This window comes from Pelodiscus sinensis, chromosome 3, assembly GCF_049634645.1.
Source record: "Pelodiscus sinensis isolate JC-2024 chromosome 3, ASM4963464v1, whole genome shotgun sequence".
In the NCBI taxonomy this organism is placed as follows: domain Eukaryota; kingdom Metazoa; phylum Chordata; order Testudines; family Trionychidae; genus Pelodiscus; species Pelodiscus sinensis.
The window spans coordinates 123,425,874-123,444,990 of NC_134713.1; positions in this window are offsets into that span (position 1 = coordinate 123,425,874).

Genomic DNA, 19,117 nt, shown 5'->3' on the forward strand with positions numbered 1-19,117 from the left:
GCATTCATGTGAGGAACTGGATGCTTTTATAAGGGACTACATTCTCACCCTCCCAAGCATCTCCCACCAATCACAGAAGCTACTACCATAAATGGAATGCCATTCACCAAATCCCAATAGCAAGCCTCTCCTCTCAGGTTTCCTACAATCTGACTCCCAGTCATGCAGCAACCAGCAAGGTTCCTTTCACTAATAAAGAGGTAGTGAAAGGAGCAGCCCCCTCTAAATGGCACTCGAGCTTGGACTGAGCTTTTACGATGCATTAAGCAGCAGGCCTCCTTTAGTGGCTCCTTTTAGTTTCTGCAGAAGGTAGGATGACACCAGAGCTGTCCAAAACATTGAATGGTTCGGGGTGGTTGCAATAGATCCTGTGCTTTGGCCCCTTTCTCCTCTACCCCATACTTCAGGGGACGCATAGCCCCTGGATCCCCAGCGGACCAGGGAGACGCAGAGTGGCTTTGCTCCCCGCAGCTTTGCTCGGTGTCTTCCTGGACTTCTGGGGGGGCAGCAGATGGGGGGGGGGGGAGTGCGGCAGGGGGCCAGCAGACCAGGCAGACGCGGAGCAAAGGTCCAGATCCAGATCCTCTGCTCCTCCGAGCCCTCACTCCCGTTCCTGATTTTTAAAAAAAAAAAAAAAAAAAAGGAAAATGGAAAAAAAAGCGGCGGCTTGCCAATGCTGCCTTTGGAAAAACCTCCCCCAGGAGACCAGGGAGAGGCAGAGCAATGCCGCAGCGAGAAAGTACGCTCCGCGTCTCCCTGGTCCGCTGGGGGTTCCCCCCAGCGGACCAGGGAGACGCGGAGTGGCTTTGCTCCCTGCAGCATTGCTCGGTGTCTCCCTGGTCTGCTGGGGGGGCAGCAGACGTGGGGGGGGGGGCGGCAGGGGGCCAGTAGACCAGGCAGACGCGGAGCAAATGTCCAGATCCAGATCCAGATCCAACGGAGCAGATCCACAGCCGATAGCAGAGGATCCAGTGCAGCACAAAGGAAAGAGCAGCTGTTGCTTTAAGGCAACAGAAGAGCCTCCGCCAATAGGCAGTCTCAAAGGATGTGCCTGGGCGGGGCCTGAACAGCTGATTGCAGATCAGCTGTAGAGCGGCCGGCAGAAAAACCGCGGTAGGGGTTTAAATCCCTTCCAGGCTAAAACAAAGAAACCGCACACAACTGGAGCCTTTCAGGCTCCGGAGCGGTTTCCAAGGGGCCTAGAAATAAGGCTGTTGATTGCAGAGTTTTGGTGTCAGAAGCCCTAAAAAGGGATGGATCAGACCGGGTCCCAGGGCGCAAAGGATTCGATCCCAGGCGGTTGCTTAATCAGGCGATCTTCAAACAGGACCCCGGGCGGATACTACACTCGAGCTTACCTCACCTTACGGCGCACACAGACGTACTCTCCCCCTCCCAAGACATCCCCCAGCGCGGGGGAATAGAAATTTTCTAAGTCCCGCCCGCTCGCTCGCTCACCGTCCGCCACCCTCTCCTCGCTCACGGCGACCGGAGCGAGACCGACCGACTCACCCACCCCGCGTGCCTCTTCCGGCCTACCCTCCCTCGCCCCAGGGAGGCCCAGGTGGTGGTGGGGCGTCGGGGTCCCTCTGGGCGGCGCCCAGCTCTCCTTCCTCCCTCCCTCCTGCCTTCCTCCCTTCCCGGCAGCCCCCGGGGCTCATCTGCAGAAAGGCTCCGCCCCCTCCCCACAGTCTTTTTGTCTTTGCCTCTGCTCTTCCGAGCCCTCACTCCCGTTCCTGATTTAAAAAAAAAAAAAAGGAAAATGAAAAAAAGCGGCGGCTTGCCAATGCTGCCTTTGGAAAAACCTCCCCCAGGAGACCAGGGAGAGGCAGAGCAATGCCGCAGCGAGAAAGTATGCTCCGCGTCTCCCTGGTCCGCTGGGGGTTCCCCCCAGCGGACCAGGGAGACGCGGAGTGGCTTTGCTCCCTGCAGCATTGCTCGGAGTCTCCCTGGTCTGCTGGGGGGGCAGCAGATGGGGGGGGGGGGGGCGGCAGGGGGCCAGTAGTCCAGGCAGACGCGGAGCAAATGTCCAGATCCAGATCCAGATCCAACGGAGCAGATCCACAGCCGATAGCAGAGGATCCAGTGCAGCAAAAAGGAAAGAGCAGCTGTTGCTTTAAGGCAACAGAAGAGCCTCCTCCAATAGGCAGTCTCAAAGGACGTGCCTGGGCGGGGCCTGAACAGCTGATTGCAGATCAGCTGTAGAGCGGCCGGCAGAAAAACCGCGGTAGGGGTTTAAATCCCTTCCAGGCTAAAAAAAAGAAACCGCACACAACTGGAGCCTTTCAGGCTCCGGAGCGGTTTCCAAGGGGCCTAGAAATAAGGCTGTTGATTGCAGAGTTTTGGTGTCAGAAGCCCTAAAAAGGGATGGATCAGACCGGGTCCCAGGGAGCAAAGGATTCGATCCCAGGCGGTTGCTTAATCAGGCGATCTTCAAACAGGACCCCGGGCGGATACTACACTCGAGCTTACCTCACCTTACGGCGCACACAGACGTACTCTCCCCCTCCCAAAACATCCCCCAGCGCGGGGGAATAGAAATTTTCTAAGTCCCGCCCGCTCGCTCACCGTCCGCCACCCTCTCCTCGCTCACGGCGACCGGAGCGAGACCGACCGACTCACCCACCCCGCGTGCCTCTTCCGGCCTACCCTCCCTCGCCCCAGGGAGGCCCAGGTGGTGGTGGGGCGTCGGGGTCCCTCTGGGCGGCGCCCAGCTCTCCTCCCTCCCTCCCTCCTGCCTTCCTCCCTTCCCGGCAGACCCCGGGGCTCATATGCAGACAGGCTCCGCCCCTTCCCCACAGTCTTTTTGTCTTTGCCTCTGCTCTTCCGAGCCCTCACTCCCGTTCCTCATTTAAAAAAAAAAAAAAAAAGGAAAATGAAAATGAAAAAAAGCGGCGGCTTGCCAATGCTGCCTTTGGAAAAACCTCCCCCAGGAGACCAGGGAAGAGGCAGAGCAATGCCGCAGCGAGAAAGTACGCTCCGCGTCTCCCTGGTCCGCTGGGGGGGGGGGTTGTCAGAAAATGTGGGATGAGGAAGGGGGCGGAGGAATGGTGATGGTTTGGGTGCAGGACTTGGGACCAAGGGGGTTTGTCCCAGATACCACACGCCTAAGGACGGCCCTGGATGTCACATAAAAACACAAATATCTAGCCTTCTTGGGTCTGAATGTACTTCTCAGCCAGCGAGCCTGAAAGAACAGTTCTGAGTGGTGGGAACTCTCCCATTCAGCTCAACTTACTGCTAACCCTGAAGTCCAGTGACGACCCATTTGAATAGTGGCCTTGTTAAGCATTTCACTGCTCGTAAGCTACTAAAATGAAGTAACACTTACCTTCCCCTTCCCCCCGACATAGCTCTGGTGACTGATACTGTTGTCGGGTTGCACTGGTCAGAGGTCAGTGACTGTTGGTGAAGGGTTACAGAGAAATTAATGTTTTAGTTGCTCAACGAGGGCTGCCTGGGGTCTGCTCCTCTTCCCCACTCAGATGAGCTGAGATGAGAGGTCTTCACTTTGCTTGACACATGGGCATGTTCCTAGGAACAGCGCTCGACTTCATGTTCTGGCCGTGACTGTTTGGCAGCATGGGGAGAGCACAAATTACTAGTGTGAGGAGGGGAAAAAGCGGTGAGTGGACCCTCATGTCCTGGGTGAGGGAGGAGGAAGATGGGTAGGTAGAGGCAGCCCTAGACTAGCTGCTAGCAACTGGTGCCCTAGGCAAACCATGCAATCGGCACTCCCTCCCTCCCCCAACTCCAAGGGCAGATATCGACTGAGGGTTTTGGTTCTGTGCTGGGGCTGGGGGGCTGGGGATGGAGTTTAGGGGCTGGGGGCCGGGGAGAGGTAACAGGGTGCCAGGCCGGGGAGAGAGACCCCTGCACCCGCCTCCTCTCAAGAGCCCACCCCCCCAGAGAGAAGCTGGCATGGGCCTCCCCTGGGGTGCCCCCCCCCGCAGCACAGGGGAAGCCGTCGCGTGCCTCCCCGAGGCCGACCCCCCCCCCCCGGGGCAGGGGAAACCCCCCATGTTCCTCCTCCCCTGGGGGCGACCCCCCCTCACGGCACAGGGGGAAACCCCCCTGTGCACTGCCTCTCCCAGGACTTACCCCCCTCCTGGCCACAGGGAAGTTGTGCTCCAGGTAAGGCACCGGAAAGGAAAGGGGAAATGGAAGGGGCAGGGTTTGGAATTTGGCACCCCATGTAACTTGGGCACCCTAGGCGGCTGCCTAGTTTGCCTATAGGCACAGGCCGCCCCTGTGGGTAGGACATCAGAGACAAGTCCAACATCTGCCTTCCCCCCTTAATGGGGCACTGTGTGTCTGAATGTCATCCGCTGCCGCGTTTGGCCTAGATTCTTTTGTCCTTGCTCATGGTGAGTGACACTTTACTCCTTGAGTGACCTATTGATATCACTGGGGCTACCAGAGGTGCAAGGTGTTGCTCAGTGTGAGGAATGGGGGCAGAACGTGGCCCAGAATTGCAAGATCTTTGGGGCACTACGGCTGTTCAGTTTTGTTTCTGTACAGCACCCATGAGAACACGCCAACCGTGTGGGAGAGCTAGTGAAGGGGGAGAACTAAAAGCAAAGAGGAAGCCGACATGGGGGCCGGCTTTGGGGGAAGAACAAAGGGAGGCACAAATAGAATCACCTTCCCACACCAAGCAAATTTCTCACCTTCGGCTGGAACTTGGCAGCTCTTGCTTGCAGCAACATGATCCAGCACCTGCTATTCCCTCCAGAGACAGCCATGCCGGGCCACAGCCTCAGCTGGCGTAAGTCAGCTGAGCTGCATTGATTGCTGTGGGTACGGGCTGGCTTCTATTGGAAGGGGGCGGGGAGTCTGGCCTTCACGCTTTCAGGTGCAGGCATGCATGACAAAGATGAAAGGCTCATACGTGGATGGACTAGGGGGCAGGCTGGGAGGTGAACAGTTCACTGACCACTCAGGGATATTTTTCTAGAGAGTGATGATTGTGACCAGACACAAGAAATCCAGCAGTGATAACAGCTGCTGAGTCTGCCCATGATATTATAGCTGTGGTGACCAATTTAGCAAGTGCATTTCACTCAACAGGAGATACCAGGGAGAGGGAGTCAGCAAATACGTCACAATCCAGGGGGGGAAAGGCAAAATTGGCTGCAAGGATTAGACTGCTAGGAGCAGAAGGAGGGTATATGTTCAGAGGGAAGTTGAGGATCTAGGTGGGTCTGAGCATACAACTCTGTTAAGCAGCTTCACGGAAAAGTGCTCTAAGGCTACGTCTATACTGCAGGCTTTTTACGCAAGAACTTTTTGCACAACAGTTCTTGCGCAAAAGTTCTTGCACAAGAGTACGTCCACACTGCCATGTGCTTTTGCACAAGAGATGTGCTTTTGCACAAGAGCGTCCCTGGCAGTGTGGACGCTGTCTTATGCAAGAAAGCTCTGATGGCTATTTTAGCCATAGGCTTTTCTTACGCAAGAAACACCTGTTCCCCTCCACGCTGCCTTCTTGCACAAGAGCTCTTGCGCAAAAAGGCTTATTCCTCGTGCGGAGGGGAATAACTCTTTCACAAAGAGCCCTCTCTTCTGATGATCTACTATAAACATTCTTGTGCAAGAATGGGCTTGTAGTATGGACGCTCCGCAAGTTTTTGCTCAAGAACCGTCGTTCTTGTGCAAGAAGCCTGCAGTGTAGACATAGCCCAAGAGTTTAAGGAGATAGAAAAGGAGTGTGTTTCGCTTTGCTGTGAGCAATTGGATGATGATTGGATCATAATTTTAAGCCTAAGACATAGGCCACAGGCAAAGGAGCAGGCCAGCAGATCAAGAGGATTATGGGCAATAGTGCTGTTAAAGTCAGACACAGCTAAATCTCCACAGCAGATTCCTGCTGGTAGATAAGGAGCCACTCACTGTTCTTAGTGATACGGATGAAAATCCAGGAACCCTTCTCAGGTGTTCAGGCCCATTTATTCAAGCGCAACGCAGATCAGGGTCGCATCGAATAACTTGCATCTGCTAAACAAGCTGTTTGAGTGCACTTTAAATGTGTAGTTTACTAAACAATGGGCAAAAACTGCAGTATTTGTGCGGTGTATGTGGGGGAGGAACAGACAGGTTGGAGAGGGGATATCCACCACCCCTTAGCAGCCACACCTACTGGTCTTGGTCCTATGTAGGCTGTCCATCCCCTGGCTGCTATTCCCCTATGGCTGACACAGCAGCCTCAGCTCCTCCGTGCTAGAGGGGTGAGTTGCTAAGGCCACAGGTCTATAGAAGGGTCCTGTGCCCTGACTCCAGCATGTTCCACTGTGATTTCAAGGCCAGGCTCTATGGTGCTGCTGGCACAGAGACCTTTCTGCAGCCCATTGGAAGTTCAGAAGCCCACTGTACAACTCCTCCAGTCCTGGTTTTATGCGGGACCTCTGTAGTGTGGAGGCCCTCCTGCTGGGTCCCTGCGTACCATGGGCCACTGATTACAGCCTTGGTTCTTCAGCAGGGTGTCAAAGGCTGGAACATAAATGGAGCAGAGCAGGGCAGAGAATTCATCCCATGATTCCTATGACTGTACTTTGAGTCAGTGTTTTCCGGATGGTGTGATGGCAGACCAGTCCAGGAGAGGACAAGGCGGGTGAAGGAGAGGAGCAGTGTGGGTGTGGAGAACCTTGGATCCACTTTAGTTCCCCCCCCAGGCAGAATTGGGCTTCTTTATTTCTGTGGTGGGGGTCTGGGCAGGCAGTTCTAGTTAGGCCTGGGGCTATCCAGGGGAGGAGAAGGAGGAGGAGCAAATGCCTGAGTCTTGCAGTTTGGGGGGGGGGACAGCTCCTTATCCTGCCACAAACTATGCCCATTGTCTCCCCCCACATTGTGCTGCTGTGAGGAAGGCAGCAGGTAGTTGACAGCCCTCTAGTGACTGAGGGAGCCAAGAGCCGAGACCCAGGGGAATGAACTAGGGGGATGGGAGGATAGAAAGAGAAAATCAGAGAGACAATAAGAGGCAATCTGTGGAGCAAGGAGATATGGGGGTAGGTAAAGGAGACACCCACGCCCGTACGATTTGGGGGGGGGGGGTTGCAAATGCACTCCCCATGGTCCACCTGCCCCACACAACAGCACCATCCATGACCACAGCCCCGCGGGGTTTGGAGTGCTCTGGCTTTTCCAGGGTGCCAAGCTGGGCACAGCGCTGGGCCATGTCACTGGGAGAGGGCCCCTTCCCCTTGGGTCTGTACTGGGGCTCGACTGGAGCACCAGGGCACTCTGCTAGGGCACCCGGAGCCTCACAGGCCCTTGCCAGATTGCCAGTGAAATCTGGACCTCACAGAAGTCCCGGGGTGGGATTGGCTCAGGGCTAGGATTTCACCCGTCCCATCTCAGGTCCCTGCTCCCCCGCAGCCACAGCTCCAAAGCTGCTCAGAGCAAAGATTAATAGGCAGCGGGGCCCAATCTGGGTGGAGGCAGCTGAGGCAGGAGCAGTTACCTGCCTGGATTTGAGCTCGTATGGGCAGGGAACTGAACGGAAAGCCTTGATGAATGCACAGATCTGAACCGGGAGCAATCACTGTCTTGCTGGCGGCGTGAGGAGAGCTCAGACCTGTGGCCACCCCAGAGGTGTTGATGGGTCTAAAATGTGCAATTGATAATGCTCCCCTCTCAGCTGGTGACAATCACCAACCCTTCCCAGCCCTGTCCCGCATCAAAATCCCTGCGGGATTTATAATTGATCGCTTCTCGCATCCAAAGGGTTTTGGCCAAAATGATAAATTATAATTATGATTTAGAATTTATAAAACCTTTTATTACTGTATAGAATTTTAGTATAACAATCATTTTTACCAATCACTTTTTCCAAATTTTTCATTAACCTCTCTCACGCACACTCATTGCATGACTATTTTGAACTCCTTTATATTTAACAAAAAATTGCAGTCCACATTTACAAAAAAAGCATTCCCTCCCCGCCCCCAGAAATTCCTGCATATGGGCCTGATGCCTATCCACCAAGTAATTGTAAAGGGAGTTATCAAGAAACTGAATTATTTTTCATCATTCTGTTACCATCAATAGTAAGATGTCCTGGTGTGAGACATGGCTGTGGCAGTTGCTATAGAAACACAAGCTGTTTCAAAGGTTATAGTTTGGAAGCCATATCCCAGAGGATCAAAGGGTGGCTTGGATGCTATAAACTAGAGCAATTTAGACGGTCCAAAATGCAGCCTTTTCAGTTCCCTTCACATGTAATACCAGTGTAAATCACTTGAGATCGGGAAAGAGATTTTCAGAACACCGCTCCCGCCAGCAGTTGAGCCAAAAACAAAACAAACAAAAAAAGCCAACCACTTATGAGCAGAACACACACACAAAAGAGCATTAACCTGATAGCAGTTGAACATCCCTTGGCAGTTGGCCATGCATTGATGTTGCCAACCCACCAGGATTGTCCTGGAGTTATGCCATGTGGTGAGACTTCCAGAAATAATACATTGAACCAAAACTGGCAACCCTAGAGTCTACCCTGCTCACCCGCCTCTAGAACCAGCCTTGTGACTAGGGTACTTTTTGCAGCAAAATAGATTGCTTTCTGCTAAACTGCTTTGTATAGCATCTGCACCAGCTCCTTTGATCTTTCCCCCAGGGCAGCATTACTCTTTGCACAGTTGGTGTCAGCCTAAAGGGATAACATCCAATGAAATAAAAAACCCAGTAATTGCTGGATTAACTGGCCTTCTGTTACAAGTATGATTATCTAGGCTCGAGACAGTTTGCTCTAGTTTTTTGCATCATTTAATTGGTGGATGCAGGTCTGGGCAATTTATCACCTACTGGCCTTATTTTGCCCATTTGTTGGATTTTCCTGCTGCTTAATTTGCTTAGTGAATCAGGCAGGGTATGTCTACACTACCCCCCTAGTTCGAACTAGCGGGGGTAATGTAGTCATACGGAGTTGCAAATGAAGCCCGGGATTTGAATTTCCCAGACTTCATTTGCATGAAGCTGGCCGGCGCCATTTTTAAATGCCGGTTAGTTCGGACTGCGTGCTGCGCGGCTACACGCGGCACAAACTAGCTAGTTCGGATTAGGCTTCCTAATGTTCCACGAGGCATACAGCTAGTTCGGATTAGGAAGCCTAATCCGAACTAGCTAGTTTGTGCCACGTGTAGCCGCGCGGCACGCAGTCCGAACTAGCCGGCATTTAAAAATGGCGCCAGCCGGCTTCATGCAAATGAAGCCCGGGAAATTCAAATCCCGGGCTTCATTTGCAACTCCGTATGACTACATTACCCCTTCCCACTTCGAATTAGGGGGGTAGTGTAGACATACCCGCAGGTACTAAAGTACCTGTGTCTCTCTAAGAGCATGTCTACACTAGGAAATTATTTTGAAATAACTAAATTTGAAATAATAACTCCTGAAATAACTATTTTGAAATCTGCTGTCCTTGGGGAATATGCTAGAGTACAGATTTCAAAATAACCAGCCTGTTATTTTGAAATAAGGGGGAGTTATTTCAAAATAACTCCCTACTGTAGACCAGGACTAAGAAACAACCTGCTTTTCTCCCTCTGTGGTTCACACTCACCCAGCCATTATCCAAAAGGCTTGTTCAGCAGTCCCATTTCAGATCATCACCATTCCCATTTTGGCCTAGGGCCAGACTGCAGCTTGAAAAGCTATGTTGACACATAATTTTCCACCTCTACTACATATAGTGCAGCTGCTAGCCTCTCTTATCACTTTGAATTGCAAATAAGCACTTTGGCATATAGTATACATGATTATAATTACTTTTCCTAGAAGTTTCATGGGGAGAAAAGAGACTAGTGTTTACTTTTGTTATTTCCTCCTTTCAGACGAACAATCATCTTATCTTCCTTGCACCTGATTTACTGATCTACTATAGCGCTATGTCTACACTGGCAGCTTCTTGTGCAAGAACTCTTTTGTGGAAGAGTTCTTGTGCAAAAACTCTTCCACAAGAGCGCGTCTACACTGCCATGTGCTTTTGCACAAGAGCATCCATGGCAGTGTAGATGCTGTCTTGCACAAGAAAGCTCTGATGGCCATTTTAACAATAGGGGCTTCTTGCACAAGAAATTCATGTTGCCTGTCTACACTGGCCTCTTCTGGAAGAGCTCTTGCACAAGAGGGCTTATTCCTCGTGGGGAGAGGAATAACTCTTCTGGAAGAAGCCCTATTTTACAACGCTGTGCTGTAAATTTACTTCTGGAAGAACAGTCGTGCAGTGTAGACAGCAGGCAAGTTTTTGCGGAAGAACGACTGTTCTTGCGCAAGAAGCTGCCAATGTAGATGCAGCCCTAAGGATTGTTCCAAATGTAAATAAGTACTGTTTCCAGTCCATGTAGCTTTTTTGTCTATCTTCCTTTTGTAATGAGAAACAGTATCCTTGTTAGAGTAGGACAGGAATGGGAGATGTGGCTCTTTGGTTATGTTCCCAACTCTGCTGCTGGCGTGGTGTGCAAACCCAGTGTAATCCACACACCTACTGGGTGTGGTTCATGGTGCCATGTAATGGCATTTATACCACTTACAGTCAGTGTGTGAGTGAGAGCGAATGAGTTTGCTCTACAGCCTTAGCTGGTAGTCAGCTGGCTTTATACCTCAAGCTGTAGAAGCTCATGTACTAAGCTCCAGAGGTCCCGGGTTCTGCCTGTTGGCGCTACAAGTGAAATCTAAAATCTTCTCCACACCCAGTAGGTGTGTGGGCTACACTAATAAGGCACTTAACTTACCTGGACTTTTTTTTTCCCCACTTGCAACATAGGGTAGAAGGATATTGTAAAGCTTAATTAGTGTCTGTAAAGTGATTTAAAATCTTCAAATGAAGCATGCCCTAAAAGTGCAGAGTATTATTATAATTCTAATATTATAATTCTAATTACAGGCCATCCCCGGGTTACATGGATCCGACTTACATCGGATCCCTACTTACAAATGGGGTGAGGCAACCCCGCACTAGCTGCTTCCCCCCAACAGACCAGGGAGACGCGGAACAGCTTTTCTCAGCAGACACCTCAGCTTGAGAATAAAGGACTAAGGGAAGTGAGATGTGGGAGAATAAAACTGAGCTCTGGAGAAATGTTTGGCTAGAGTTTCCCCTACAATATGTACCAGTTCCGACTTACATACAAATTCAACTTAAGAACAAACCTACAGTCCCTATCTTGTACGTAACCCGGGGACTGCCTGTATCTTGTTAATTATTCATTTGCACCATGGCGATTTCAGGGACATCTTAACAGTAGCTTTGGGAGGATCATCATTTCTAGAAACCATACAGCTGGAGTTATTTAAGAGTTTGATATAATTAGCCTGTGGATCTTGTTGCCACAAGATATCACTGAGCTCATCAGGATTAGAAAAAAATTGGACAGTTATATGAATAAATGAGAATATCCAGAATTACAACAGCAAGGATGCAAAAACAGATATTGGACAGCATGTGGACACTCATTGAAGCATCAACTCTGAGGGGGTTCCAAAAGAAACCTTCTGTTGAGTAAGGTGTTCCATAACTGCCAACTGTGGGGTTTCTTGACCCTTCCTCTGAAGTAATCGGTGCTGGCCACTGTCTGACAGGACACTGGATTAGATGGGCCTTGGATCTGATATCCAGTCTGGCAATTCCTTTGTTCTTAAGATTGATGACTACTGAAATATTGATAACAAAAGGGGCTGAGGTAATGTTTTGTGTTAGATGTTTTTCTGCTCATGAAAGACCCAAGTTTTTAAGCTACACAGAGCTCTTCTTCAGTCTGCTCAGCTCACGAGTATGTCTCTTTCACCAACCGAAGTTAGTCTAATACAAATATCACCTTACCCACTTTCTTGTGTCTCCAATATACAGGTTGCAGAAACAGTGAAAACAATATTGAAATCTAAAGTATATTCCCCTTGAAAGTGGGCAAGAAAGCAAAAACACTTTAATTAGTTAGACTTCGATAGATATGCCTTTATCTCAAGAAGTTTGTCACACATCTCAAAGATCAGTATCTGAAAGCTGCTCTACCTTATGGCGACGTCTAGACTGGCATGATTTTCCACAAATGCTTGTAACGGAAAAGTTTTCTGTTAAAAGCATTTTCGGAACAGAGCGTCTAGAAAGCACTTTTTGCGGAAAAGCATCCGTGCCAATCTAGACGCGCTTTTCCGCAAAAAAGCCCCGATAGCCATTTTCGCGATTGGGGCTTTTTTGCGCAAAACAAATCTGAGCTGTCTACACTGGCCCTTTTGCGCAAAAGCTTTATGCAAAAGGGACTTTTGCCCGAACGGGAGCAGCATAGTATTTCCGCAAGAAGCACTGATTACAGATAGTAGGAAGTCAGTGTTCTTGCGGAAATTCAAGCGGGCAGTGTAGACAGCTGGCAAGTTTTTCTGCAAAAGCAGCTGATTTTGCGGAAAAACTTGTCAGTCTAGATGCAGCCTACATGTATGAAGGTCAAAATGTACCCATCCTCTCCTAACATCCTTCTTCTTTCATCTGGAACTTCTTGGGGGCTGTAGATACAAGCATGTTGGGCTGTGTATCTGGGTTACTGCTGTCAAGTGAACATATATTTTTGTAAGGTGCACAAGGAGCTATTCAAATAATATCTCAAAGTTTAATATATTTTTTCTGCCCTGATCAAGTACTATACTTAGTCCTGAGGTCCCTTCCAGTTCTATGGTCCTATGATTTACTATGTTTTCTATAAGGGACAATATGGTATGTAGTGGCTTGTGCATGATTATTGCTGCCATCTACTGGGTGGAATATATTAGACATGCTTGCTCATTTGTACCTCCAGTCCCTTCCCAAGCTGAGCTAACAAAACTGCTCTTTTTGCTCAGCTAAGTTTAGTAGCTTAGGTCTCCAGCACCCAAGTTTTTGTGTTCTGTTATTAGCTGAAGATGTGCTAGTTTAGGTTTTTCTAAGAAACCAACAGTGTGGTATCGACATGCAAACTGTAAATTGGGAAACCCATAGGTGTATAGATGAGTGAGGACTCTTTGGTCTTAGAGTGAAACCACAACTTTTTAAGGTGTACAGTGGGGTATGAATCCGGATTCTCATGTTGCCCAGGAAAAACTACTAAAAGGCAAATAGTACATGATGGAAAAGGATTCATGAAAGCAGCTAGCAAAAAATCTGCAACATACAGAAGGACATGGAATGGGAAGCAATACAATGGAAGTGACAGAACTTGTTCTTACCTGTTTGGTCTGATGACTTGTTTTAAATAATTCGTTTTTAAAAATGATGTAGAGGGAAGAAGTAGCTGGGGCAGCCGGTATAAAAGGTGGGGGGAAGGCACAGCCCAAACCACCAGCTTGGTCCCACCCATTCTCTGCCCCCAGAATGCCTACTGTAGACATTCTGGGGGCAGAATATTGCTGCATTCGAGTGCCTGCCCTTCCCGTGGTCTGGGGCTGGAGAGGCTGGAGCCACACACCCTTCTCCCTCCCTGTGCTCTGGGGCTGGGGAGGCTGAGGTTGCATGCCCTCTTACCTTGTTGTGGTGCTGGGGGATGGGGTGGCTTGGTTTTCACAGGGGTGGGGCTAGGGGCTTGTCTTCTCCAGCTCTAACTTCACCCAATGCCCATAAGCATTAACACATATAGGGCTTCTTATAAGACATGTGTTTTCAGTAGGCAGTTTACTGAAGTCAACCGAGTTATACAAGAGGCATATCTGATTTGCAAAATGTCGGCCATAAGTCACCTGACAGCTTCTTTGCACCTTACAGCTTACCAGCTCCTCACAAATTGGTGGGAACTTTCTCTTAAGGAAAAGGGTGATCAACATTTCTAAAATAATGTATTTGATTGAATGGCTTTCTCTGAGTCACAGCTGCCCAGAGATATTTGGTATTTTTCTATTCATAGACTGAACAACTTTTCGATTCACAAATAAAATAAAATTACCAACTTGGGAGCATGTCCTCTTACATGAAAGATGTTAGTAATCCTGGATCCAAGGAAATGTCACAGAAGGTCACTATCCTGCAATATGCCATAATTCTTAATCAATTAAGAGTCTCTTGTCCCCTAAGCCTATGGAGGTTACTGCAAACTTATTTCATTATTAAATCACTGATTATTCTCTCAGTTATATCTGTGTTTGCTCAATTATAAAGATGCTGGAGGCCACATTATGCTTTCAGATACAGCTGTGCAGCCTCATTCTTTTCCAGCAAATGCCTTCTGTTGAAAAAGATATGACTGAGGGCAGAGCTGGAAGACAATGGGATTGCACAGGTGCAATCAGGGACATGATCTGAAAACAATGGGATTTGCCCAGAAGTCACTGGGGGAATCACTGTATCATCTTTATTACTGGGGATGGTGCATAAAAAAGCAATAAATCCAGCTTGGTGCTCCATTTCAAACCAAATTGATAAGCCTAATAGTGAAGGAGAAAAACTCCGTTTTATTTGTATACAGTGTAAATTTTATATGGAAGCAGTAAAATTCAAATAAAACCTTCACCGCTATTTTTACAGCCACTTTTTAGAGTAGCTGAATGCCACTCTGCAGAGCTGGATTCTATCCCGGCCTCTGCCACCATGTTCCTATTTCCAGATGTCACCTCAAACTTTCCTCCTGCCATCACGTGTCAGTGCAGGGAAGGGGGCCCGACCCCTGCTGCCAACGCCAGATCCCCTGCAAATCTCCCAGACTGCGTTACTTGGGGGAGGGGTCTTAGAGGAAGAGGTGGAGGGGGGGCAGGGGTTGGGAAAGGGATGGAGGGGGCAAGGTGGGGGTGGGAAGGAGCAGAGGTGGGTTGTCCCTTACCCCACACCCTCCAAGGGACAGCCCACCCCCCCCCCAGCTTGGAGTGGTGCAGGGAGCAATCAGGTGGCTGATAACTCCTTGTGTCTTCCCCCAGCAGTTGTTTCTGGAACTTGCTCCTTCCCTTGCTCACTTAAAGTTTGAAACAGAAGCTTTATTGACACTTCTGCTTTGAATTCCTGATCCCAGGTGCCACTCTCAGCTCAGCCCATGGTGAGTGTGATCCACCAGGGGGTGAAGGAAATGGTTAGGGAATTGCTCCAATCCATGAAACTATGTGCATAGGGCAGTGTCACCAAATACTGGCACCATTCGCCACATGTGATGGTGATGTTAGCTGATATTGTACTCCTGAGAGTAACGAGGGCACAAAGAGCACAGCTGCTGCTGGCGTCCTGAAGCCACCTGGAAAAGCTGCTAACCTGTGTGCTGCAATAATGCCCGTGGGAGTTATCACTGCCTGGCACAGGAAAGTGCCTTACTTTGAAGGAAGAAATAAGGCTGCCATCCCTACAAGAGATTAAACTGTTCCTCCTGAGAGATCTTGATTTAAGGGAAATCCCTGTGTACATAAACTGTCCTGCATGCACCCCCTGCTGGCCTAACTCTGGAGGGAAATAAGCAGTTAGCATTGGTATCCTTTTCTAGTACAGTACTAGTAAATTAATGAAAAGTCAAAATGTGTCCTGCTAATTTGGGGATATTATCCCTATAATGGGAAATGTATTCATACATTTACCTGAGGTTCCTTCTGCTGCATCAGGCTCACCTGTGATCCAGAGGTGGGACAGGCTGGACTGTAGTGAAGTTAAAACCAGCTCTTGGCTTGCTACACAGCAGGATTGCTCAGTTGCCTGTCCCTCCTCCTCCTCCTTTTCCACCCTCTCTCGCCTTCACTGTTGATGGCAGGCACCTGTGACCTGAGTTCCCTGTAGATATTGCTGGTTGTGTGTAGGGCAGTGGTGGGGTTTCTGACAAGTATGGCATGCAGCTTGTTGTGAAAGCGGTAGATCTGTGGGCTGGCACCAGCTCAGTTTCTGGCCCCTCTGGCGTACCTGCTACAGTTTCTTGGCTTTCACATGGCTTTGTGGCTGGTTCCGGCATATCCCTTCATCTGCATCTCTGAGCAATCTGCTAGTAGATGCCCACCTTTGTGCTTGCAAATTATCAATTTAACACTTATGTGATAATGGTGACTAGACTTAATGACTCAAGTATTCCCTTCCAGTTATGGGAGGAAAGGTCAAATCAGCATCTTAGATGCCTATATACAAATTTGAGAAATATGGGTAATAAGCATGAAGAACTGGAAGTGCTAATAAATAAGTACAATTATGACATTGTTGGCATCACAGAAACTTGGTGGGATAATACACATGATTGGAATGTTTCTATAGAAGGGTACAGCTTGCTCAGGAGGGATAGACAGGGGAAAAAAGGGAGGAGGTGTAGCCTTATATATTAAAAATGAACACACTTGGAGTGAGGTGGAGATGGACATAGGGAACGGAAGTGTTGAGAGTCTCTGGGTTAGGCTAATAGGGGTTAAAAACAAGGGTGATGTCATGCTAGGAGTCTACTACAGGCCACCTACCCAGGTGGAAGAAGTGGACGAGGCTTATTTTTAAACAACTATCATCCAAAGCCCAAGATTTGGTGGTGATGGGGGACTTCAATTATCCAGATATATGTTGGGAAACTAACACAGTGGGGCACAGACCATCCAATAAGTTCTTGAACTGCATTGGAGACAACTTTTTATTTCAGAAGGTTGAAAAAGCTACTGGGGGGAAGCTGTTTTAGATTTGATCCTAACAAATAAGGAGGAACTGGTTGAGAATTTGAAAGTGGAAGGCAGCTTGGGTGAAAGTGATCATGAAATCAGAGTTCATAATTCTAAAACGGTAGTGAGGAGAACAGCAAAATAGAGACAATGGATTTCAGGAAGGTGGATTTTGGTAAGCTCAGAGAATGGATAGGTTTCCATGGGAATCAAGACTGAGGGGAAAAACAACTGAAGAGAGTTGGCAGTTTTTCAAAGGGACATTATTAAGGGCCCAAAAGCAAGCTATTCTGCTGTGTCAGAAAGATAGAAAATATGGCAAAAGACTGCCTTGGCTTAACCAAGAGATCTTGCATGATCTAAACATAAAAAAGGAGTCATATAAAAAATGGAAAGTAGGCCAAATTACTTAGCTTATATTCATCCTATATAAATCCAACAGCACAGGAATGCAGGGGCAAGATTAGAAAGGCAAAGGCACAAAATGAGCTAAAACTAGCTACGGGGAATAAAGGGAAACAAGATGACTTTTTATAAATACATTAGAAGCAAGAGGAAGACGAAAGACAGGGTAGGCCCACTGGTCAGTGCGGAGGGAGAAGCAGTAACAGGAAACTTAGAAATGGCAGAGATGCTTAATGACTTCTTTGTTTCGGTCTTCACCGAGAAGTCTGAAGGAATGCCTAACATAGTAAATGCTAGTGGGAAGGGGGTAGGTTTAGAATATAAAAATAAAAAAAGAACAAGTTAAAAATCACCTAGAAAAGTTAGATGCCTGCAAGTCACCAGGGCCTGATGAAATGCATCCTAGAACGCTCAAGGAGCTGATAGCTGGAGGCTCAGGTACCTCCTCTATCATCTTTGGAAAATCATGGGAGACAGGAGAGATTCCAGAAGACTGGAAGAGGGCAAATATAGTGCCCATCTATAAAAAGGGAAACAAGAACAACCCAGGAAACTATAGAGCAGTTCGTTTAACTTCTATGCCAGGGAAGAAAATGGAGCAAGTAATTAGGTAAATCATCTGTAAACACTTGGAAGGTGGCAAGGTGATAGGGAACAGCCAGCAGGGATTTGTAAAGAATAAATCATGTCAAATCAATCTGATAGCTTTCTTTGATAGGCTACTGAGCCTTTTAGATAAGGGAGAAACAGTGGGTGTGGTATACCTAGACTTTAGTAAGGCATTTGATACAGTCTCGCATGATAGTCTTATCAATAAACTAGGCACATGCAACTTAGATAGGGCTACTATAAGGTGGGTGCATTACTGGCTGGATAACCGTACTCAGAGAGTAGTTATTAATGGTTCACAATCCTGCTGGAAAGGTATAAGAAGTGGGGTTCCACAGAGATCTGTTTTGGGACTGGCTCCGTTCAATATCTTCATCAATGATTTAGATATTGGCAAAGAAAGTACGCTTATTAAGTTTGCAGACGATACCAAGCTGGAAGGAGTTGCGACTGCTCTGGAGGATAGGGTCATAATTCAAAATGATCTGGACATATTGGAGAAATAGTCTGAGGTAAACGGGATGAAGTTTAATAAAGACAAATGCAAAGTGCTCCACTTAGTGAGGAACAATCAGTTCCATACATACAGAATGGGAAGCAACTGTCTAGGAAGGAGTATGACAGAAAGGGATCTAGGGGTTATAGTGGAATACAAGCTGAATATGAGTCAGCAGTGTGGTGCTGTTGCAAAAAAAGCAAACATGATTCTGGGATGCAACAACAGGTGTGTTGTGAGCAAGACACGAAGTCATTCTTCCGCTCTACTCTGTGCTGGTTAGGCCTCAGTTGGGCTATGTCTACACTCGCGGCTTCTTGTGCAAGTATGGCCGTTCTTGCACAAGAATCCGCAGAGCGTCTACTCTGCCTGCCCGCTCTTGCGCACGGAAATTTACAGTATGGTGTGGTAAGAGAGGGCTTCTTGTGCAAGAGCTATGCTCTTTTTCAACAGGTGTAAGCCCTCTTGTGCAGGAGCTCTTGTGCAAGAGGGCAGTGTGGATGCTCGGCAGGGATTTCTTGCGCAAGAAAGCCCTATGGCTAAAATGGCTGTCGGAGCTTTTTTGTGCAGGAGAGCGTCCACACTGCTATGGGAGCTCTTGTGTGAAAGCACAGCGTGCAAATGGCAGTGTGGACGTTTTCTTGCGCAAGATGTTCTTGCGCAAAAAGAGTGTAGACATAGCCTTGGAGTACTGTGTTCAGTTCTGGGCACCGCATTTCAAGAAAGATGTGGAGAAATTGGAGAGGGTCCAGAGAAGAGCAAAAAGAATGATTAAAGGTCTAGAGAACATGACCTATGAAGGAAGGCTGAAAGAATTGGGTTTGTTTAGTTTAGAAAAGAGAAGATTGAGGCGGGACATGATAGCAGTTTTCATGTATCCAAAAAAGTGACATAAGGAAGAGGGAGAAAACATGTTCATCTTAGCCTCTAGTGATAGAACAAGATGCAATGGGCTTAAACTGCATCAAACGAGGTTGGACATTAGGAATAAACATTGGAATAAATTGCTCAGGGAGGTTGTGGAATCTCCATCTCTGGAGCTATTTAGGAGTAGGT